Source organism: Artibeus jamaicensis, unplaced genomic scaffold (genome assembly GCF_021234435.1).
Source record: "Artibeus jamaicensis isolate MK-2021 breed Jamaican fruit bat unplaced genomic scaffold, CSHL_Jam_final contig_415, whole genome shotgun sequence".
NCBI lineage: Eukaryota > Metazoa > Chordata > Mammalia > Chiroptera > Phyllostomidae > Artibeus > Artibeus jamaicensis.
In genome coordinates this window covers 24,116,548-24,123,156 of record NW_026521823.1, presented here as the reverse complement: position 1 = coordinate 24,123,156, position 6,609 = coordinate 24,116,548, and the positions used below count along the sequence as shown (strand labels likewise).

The 6,609-nt window shown below is 41.7% G+C and overlaps 1 pseudogene; it reads left to right on the top strand.

Annotated features, from left to right (window-relative positions):
- Window positions 1–3,764: 3,764 nt before the first annotated feature.
- LOC119049231 (ras-related C3 botulinum toxin substrate 1-like) lies at window positions 3,765–5,550 on the top strand (annotated as a pseudogene).
- The last annotated feature ends 1,059 nt before the right edge of the window (window positions 5,551–6,609 follow it).

Sequence of the window (6,609 nt, the reverse complement as noted above, 5' to 3'; positions counted from 1 at the left end):
AGTAAATTTTTCAGTAAATGTTTTAAGTACATTTATGATCTCGTGTTGTGTCACATTCACAGACATCTGGGCTGAGTGCGGTCTGTGGGCTGAGGGTTGGACACCCCTACTCTATGCCAATTTCTAGAAAGGTGTCCCCTTCCTGCTTTTAGCAAGGCATTAAAAGTCATATCAGTGAGGTATTTCTTCTCCTTAGTTTGTATATTTTAGACTGTTATATATCCAGGAGCAACACAAGCATTCCAGAATACATTTCCACAGTATCCTTCAAAACGTCGTCCTCCCTTGGGCCCCCAGCAACAGAACTAAGCTCTCCGCTCCATAATAGTTCAGAGCAGTGTTTCTGAAAGTTCACCTGCAGGCAAGCACGTTGGCCTCGGCACGGCTGCTTCCCTAAAACGCAGGCCCCAGTCCTCACCCCGGGTCTCCTAAATCAGTATTTCTCAAGATGGCTTCCCAGGATCTGCATTGTAAAAAACTGTCCAGGGCTATTTATGCACTCTGAAATTTGAGAACTTGGGTAATGTCTTTTAAGGAAAGTAAATAATTCTCATCTTGCTGTCAGAAATAGTTACAGAACACCTCCTTCACAGAGAAACAAGACCCCAGAACAGGAAACACATTAAATAAATAAATAAATCCTCAAGTGAAAACGAGAGATTGTTGGAGCATGCTGAATTAGGCTCCATGAAAGCAGCCTTTAAAAGCTCTTATCCACCTGCTGTTGCTACCACAGTTGCTGCTGGGGAACTCAGTTGCAATTGCTTTTACACAGACCTACTAAATACCAGATAAGTATTCCCTGATTGCAAAGAAAGAAAGAAAAAAAAGCAAGCTAATTGAAGGGGTTACCTTATAATTAAGATGGTTTGTGGAGAGGAGGGGAGATTCACATTACAGACTGATTCCTAGGTTATAAGGGTTTTGTTTTTAGATTTTTGTTTCCTGTTGTACTTATTTGTTTGTTTGGCTTTTGGTAAGTGCCTTTCAAAGAAATTTCCTAAAAGGGATGGAATCATTGACTCACTCAATTAAACTCTCATTTATTGCCCACAAACCTTTATCTGATGTCTATCATTTCACATAAAGAGATAATCTCTTCATGTGAAACCTCATATATATATGTATATATATATTTAAGTATATATATTTAATACTCAAACCAAATAGGGGCATTTCAGTGTAGTTAAAACTCTTGTTTTCCAGGTAAATAAGTGTTGTTATTTGCATGAGTAGACAAATGGAGATATATGAGACTAGATCTCTACTTAATCTGTATATCTTACATTTAAAAAAGAAGAAAAAATAATTTCTGTGAATGTTTTCAACTCACAAAGCTGCTTCTTTTTAAGTTCATATACTAAAAGGTTAATTGTTAAGTACTTTTCTTTTGCAAAATAAATAGAAATTTCTATTATCCATCAATTAAACATAGGTAAGAAGTAACAGACATTGAACAGAAGAGAGATACATATTATGTATGCAAGGAAAATTAAAACTTTGGATGTTGGGGGGGGCTGTGCTTTGATGTACAAAAGAGCCATTGTTAATGCGGGACAAAACCTTCCCAGTATGGAACAGAGATAAAAAGGAGGGAGCTTCTAGCAGATCAAGGTCAGCTGAGATCTATGAATAACATAAATGCTATTAATCTAGCACCGACTGAATTGCAGGAGTTCAGCAGGGTATGGTGATGTGGCAGAGTTCGTGGCAGGAGTGTTTTATGTCACTTTGCATTAGGTAATGAGCAAATTCATCAAGATGCCCAAATGCTATCCAAACTGGCATAGAAGAAGCTTTAAGGAGCTTGAGAGGGAACAAATCAAAGAACCGGATCTGAGGCTCGGAAAGGTAATAGGGATGTTCAAACAGCGCAGCGAGTTTAGATCCTTGCAGGCGTCCCTACAATCTCACTCTGCAGGGAACGGCGTGAGAAAGGGTTTCTTAGTGGGACGCTAGCAGCTTATTATATACGACGTCGCCTCTCTCATTATGTCCGAGTTGAGCAGTTCGAGGGCACGCCGACAGTAATACCTTGAAAGGCTGTTACTGGAAATTGTGGAATTCTTTTCCTCTAACGACTAACTTAAAATGCCAAGTAGTTGCTTTTCCTTTCTTCAGGGAAACTCAATGTAGAAAATTACTGAGTTTCATTATTTTCCTTTTTCAGATTCAAATCTACTGAAATGCTTGGGATCCCTTTCATCTAAGTCTTATTGAAATATAAATTTGTTGATATATATATATACATATACATATATATTTACAGTCCAGATGCATACCTGATTGTAATGAATTGAAAAAGTGAAAACAAAAAAGAGCCGAGAAGAAAACAGAAGACCCGTGACTGGTGATAGTACTAAATCAACACGAAATGGAAGAGAAGGAAGGGAAGATAAAGAAGATAGAAAGTAAAGAAATACGTATATAATATAAAGATAAACTTTTTAAAGTAGACTACAAAGTAATACACTTCTAACTGAGAGATTGCATTTCCATTCAGCCCAGTAAGGCATAAATTTTCTTTAACATTTCATATAATAAAGGCTTGGTGATGACGAACTCCTTGAATTTGATCTTATCTGAGAAGCACTTTATCTGTCCTTCCATTCTAAATGAAAGCTTTGCTGGATAGAGCAATCTTGGTTGTAGGTCTTTGGATTTCGTTAAAGGGACTTATCTATGAAAAAGAAGATAAAAACGATGAACAGTGAAAGGACAGCAAACTCACAGTTATTAAGAACCACACCTAAAACAAAAGCAAACTAAGAGGACAGCTAGATCAGGAGCAGAACCATAGAAATGAAGATCACATGGAGGGTTAGCAACAGGGGAGTGGGAGGGGGAGCAGGGGGGAGAAGGTACAGAAAATAAGTAGCATAGACAGTAGGTAGAAAATAGACAGGGGGAGGGCAAGAATAGTAGGGGAAATATAGAATCTAAAGAACTTGAGACACATGGACATAAACTAAAGGGGGGAATGGTGGGAAAGGGGGTGTGCAGGGTGGAGGGGAATGAAGGGGGGAATAGAACAACTGTAATGGCATAATCAATAAAATATATTTTTTAAAAAGGTATAAATTTTTACATATATGCAAAGAACTCATAAAGACCAAGCGCCCTAGAAGATTGGTCTATGAACATCTTCGTTTTTTTTTTTTTTAACGTAAGGTACTTTATTGTGTTTTTTCTATTACTATTTAGTCCCCTTATACCCACCTCCCCTCAGCCATCACCACACTGGTGTCCATGTCCGTGAGTGCTTTTTCTTTTTTGCTCCATCCCTGCACCCCCAATTCCCCCCCACCTTAGCTGTCATCCTGCTCCCTATCTATGAGTCTGTCTATTTTCCTTGCTTGTTCAGATTGCTCATTAGACTCTACATATGAGATCATATGGTATTTGTCTTTTATGACTGGCTTATTTCACTTAGCATAATGTTCTCCAAGATTACCATGCTGTCTCAAAGGATAAAATTTTATTCTTCTTTATGGCCAAGTAGTATTCCATTGCGAACATCTTCATTTGATTGTAGCTGGCAACATGTACTGCATACCTACCACTGAGATCCTACTTCAACTTCATTCCTTCATCCATTCAACAAATATTAAATGCCTTGAATACATCTGCAGTGAACAAGACAGACATAATTCCTGCCCTTATAAAGCTTATGGTTTTAAGATCTATGTTGATGGCAGCCGTGTACCCACCAGTTCTTGCCTCAGTGCCCAGCCACTGGCACTGGGGCCCCCGGAACGGCCCAGATGCAGGCCATCGGGTGTGTGGTGGTGGGAGGCAGAGCTGCAGTTAGAACTTGCCCGCTGATCAGTTATACAACCAGTGCATTTCCTGGAGACTATATCCTCAATGTCTTTGACAACTATTCTGCCAACGTTATTGTAGATGGAAAACCAGTGAATCTGGACTTATGGGATAATGCTGGACAAGAAGATTATGATGGATTATCTGCAGACAGATGTTTTTCTTAATTTGCTCTTCTCTTGTGAGTCCTGCATAATTTGAAAACTTTCCTGCAAAGTGGTGTTCTAAAGTGTGACACCATTGCCACAACATTCGCATCATCCTGGCGGGGACTGAGCTTGCTCTTGGGGATGATAAGGACACCATCGAAAACTGAAGGAGAAGCCGACACCCATCCCCTGCCGGTGGGGAGGCCGTTCCTGTAAAATGCCCGGAGTGCGTGGCTCTCACACAGAGAGGCCTCCAGACAGTGTTTGATGAAGCTGTTCGAGCTGTTCTCTGCCCATCTACCGTCAAGGAGAGGAAAAGAAAATGCCTGCTGTTGTACATGTGTAGGCCCTTCTCATGTGCTAGCCTGTTCCCTTGGAACCTGTGTGCACTGTGCTCAAAAAGTGATGGAGGTTCCCCCTCTTCGGGTGGCTCAGGCGGTTGGACCACCACCCAGGACATCAGAAAGTGTGAGGGCTCCATCCCCGGTCAGGGTGTGTGCGGGAAGCCACCAGTCTACGTTTCTCTCTCACATCAGTGTTTCCCCCTCTCTCTTCCTTTTCTCTCCCTCTAAAAGTCAATAGTAAAACATATCCTCTGGGAGGACTTAAAACAAAGATGGAGCCATCGCACTCAATGTCAAGTTTTTGTTACTGATTAGTTATTTCCATAAAACCAGTTTGAACCAATCGGTAATGTTTAGATGTTATTTGTTTAAAGTGTAAGAGTTCCAACTTTTACATGCTATTAAAATTTAGTCCTAAAATGGGGGGAAAAAAGAGATTTCCTTGGTTATCGTGATTTGAACAGTGCTCTCCGATAATTTGCATCTATCGATGACCTCAAAGCAAATGACTTAGAAATAGGGTCTTTGTAGATGAACAAAAGAGCTGAGATTAAGTCAACCTGGATTTAGAGTGAGGCCTTAAATTAATTAAATGACCAGTGTCATCAGAAAAGCAGCTACAGAGAGACACAGAGAGAAGGCAGTGATGGAAAGAGGGAGACAAAGATCGGAATGACGCATCCGCACTCCAGGGAACACCGACAGCCACAGGGAGATAAGAGAGAGACTGGGGACGGTTCTCCCTCAGAGCTTCCAGAAGGAACCCGCCCTGTTGACACCTTGATTCCAGACCCCCTGTCCCCCAGAACCGTGAGAGAATAAATGCCTGTTGTTTTAAACCACCCGAGGTATGGTCATTTATTATGGTAGCTTTAGGGAATTAACAAAGTGGTGCATAGGGTTCGTGCAAAAATCAGAACCCAGACTGCAGTCTCTCCTTGATCACAGGGCCACTGAACAGGGGAGGGGCCTGCAGAGATGAAGGTACAGACGCAGCACTGCCTTGAACAAAATGCTCCTGAAGGGCCCGAAACGTGAGTGTGGGTTTGCTAACAGGTGCACAAACTATTAGAGTGGGAAAGGACTTAGATACCATCTACAGTCATCCTATTCATTTTCCAGCTGAAGAAACTGATGTGACCTGGCTCTTGGCTTTCTTGCTCCTGGGCCTCAAGCGCAATGCAGATGGTCGGTCGGATCTCAGGCAGGAAATCTCTGTCTGGCTGACACCCTGAATGGTTCGGCTGGATTACCCGGGTGGTGGGGGATTTCTTGCCAGTGATGGAAACTTTAAAATCCATTTAGCCGACAGTTATCCTGCTCTGTAAGTCATAATGCAAGAAGCAAGAAATGTGAATGCCTGTCCCTCAGAAACAGAATCCCAAATATTAGATGTTATATTTAAACTGTAAGTAAAGTCAAAAATAGTATAGTTTTTGGTTCCTTGGGTTAATGCTAAAGGCTCAAAACAAGGCAGAAGAAAAAGAAACTGCAGAAGGGTTCCATCAGCGGAACTGGCCTATAATAGACCAGTTTTCCCACTTAAAATAAAATAGAAAAACAATGCAACACACACACCTACTTAATGGTGTTGAAAAACTAGGAAAGTAGCCCAGTACTTAAGGAGTCAAGACCCTTGAAAGAAGGAAAATTAATTTACAGAGTCTGGGTAGAAAGTAGCCGCTGACAAGCAGAGAAACTGAGCAATGTCTTGAGCAGTCTCATGGGACAGGAGAGTCAAAATGGGAGTTCAGGATGACCAAGGGTCCCGAGAGAAGAGAAGCCATGATCCTGGAGAGAAGGGAGAAAGAGGAGAATGGGCCTGGTAGATGCACTTTTTCTCCTGAGACAGTCATCCATTTGTCTGTGGTACAGGCCAAGACATGGAGAAGCTGATCCCCAAAGAGTTTGCAAGGAGGCTGAACACACTGAACAGACCTGTCGGCAGTCTCACTGTTCTGGGGAGATTCTTTTGAAACAAGAGCACAGGGGCTGCTGGAGTGGAGGCACCCAGGCGAACACTCAGGGTCCTGTCTGAGTTCCTGTACCTCAGAAATAGGGGCAAACACCAAACACTCAACCCCTTAGATTAAGACTCAGACCCAAATCGGTTTGCTCCCTATTTGAATTACGTGATTTGCTTCTCTACTAACTGCCTTCCAGAAGCTAAATAATATTCTTTCTGGAAAAAAAAAAGAGAACACTGCCTGCAATTCCTATAGTTTTTCACACACGAGGACCAGACTTCCCTGGAACATTGTTGGACACACCCAGGAAGAGGACTAAAAGAGAGA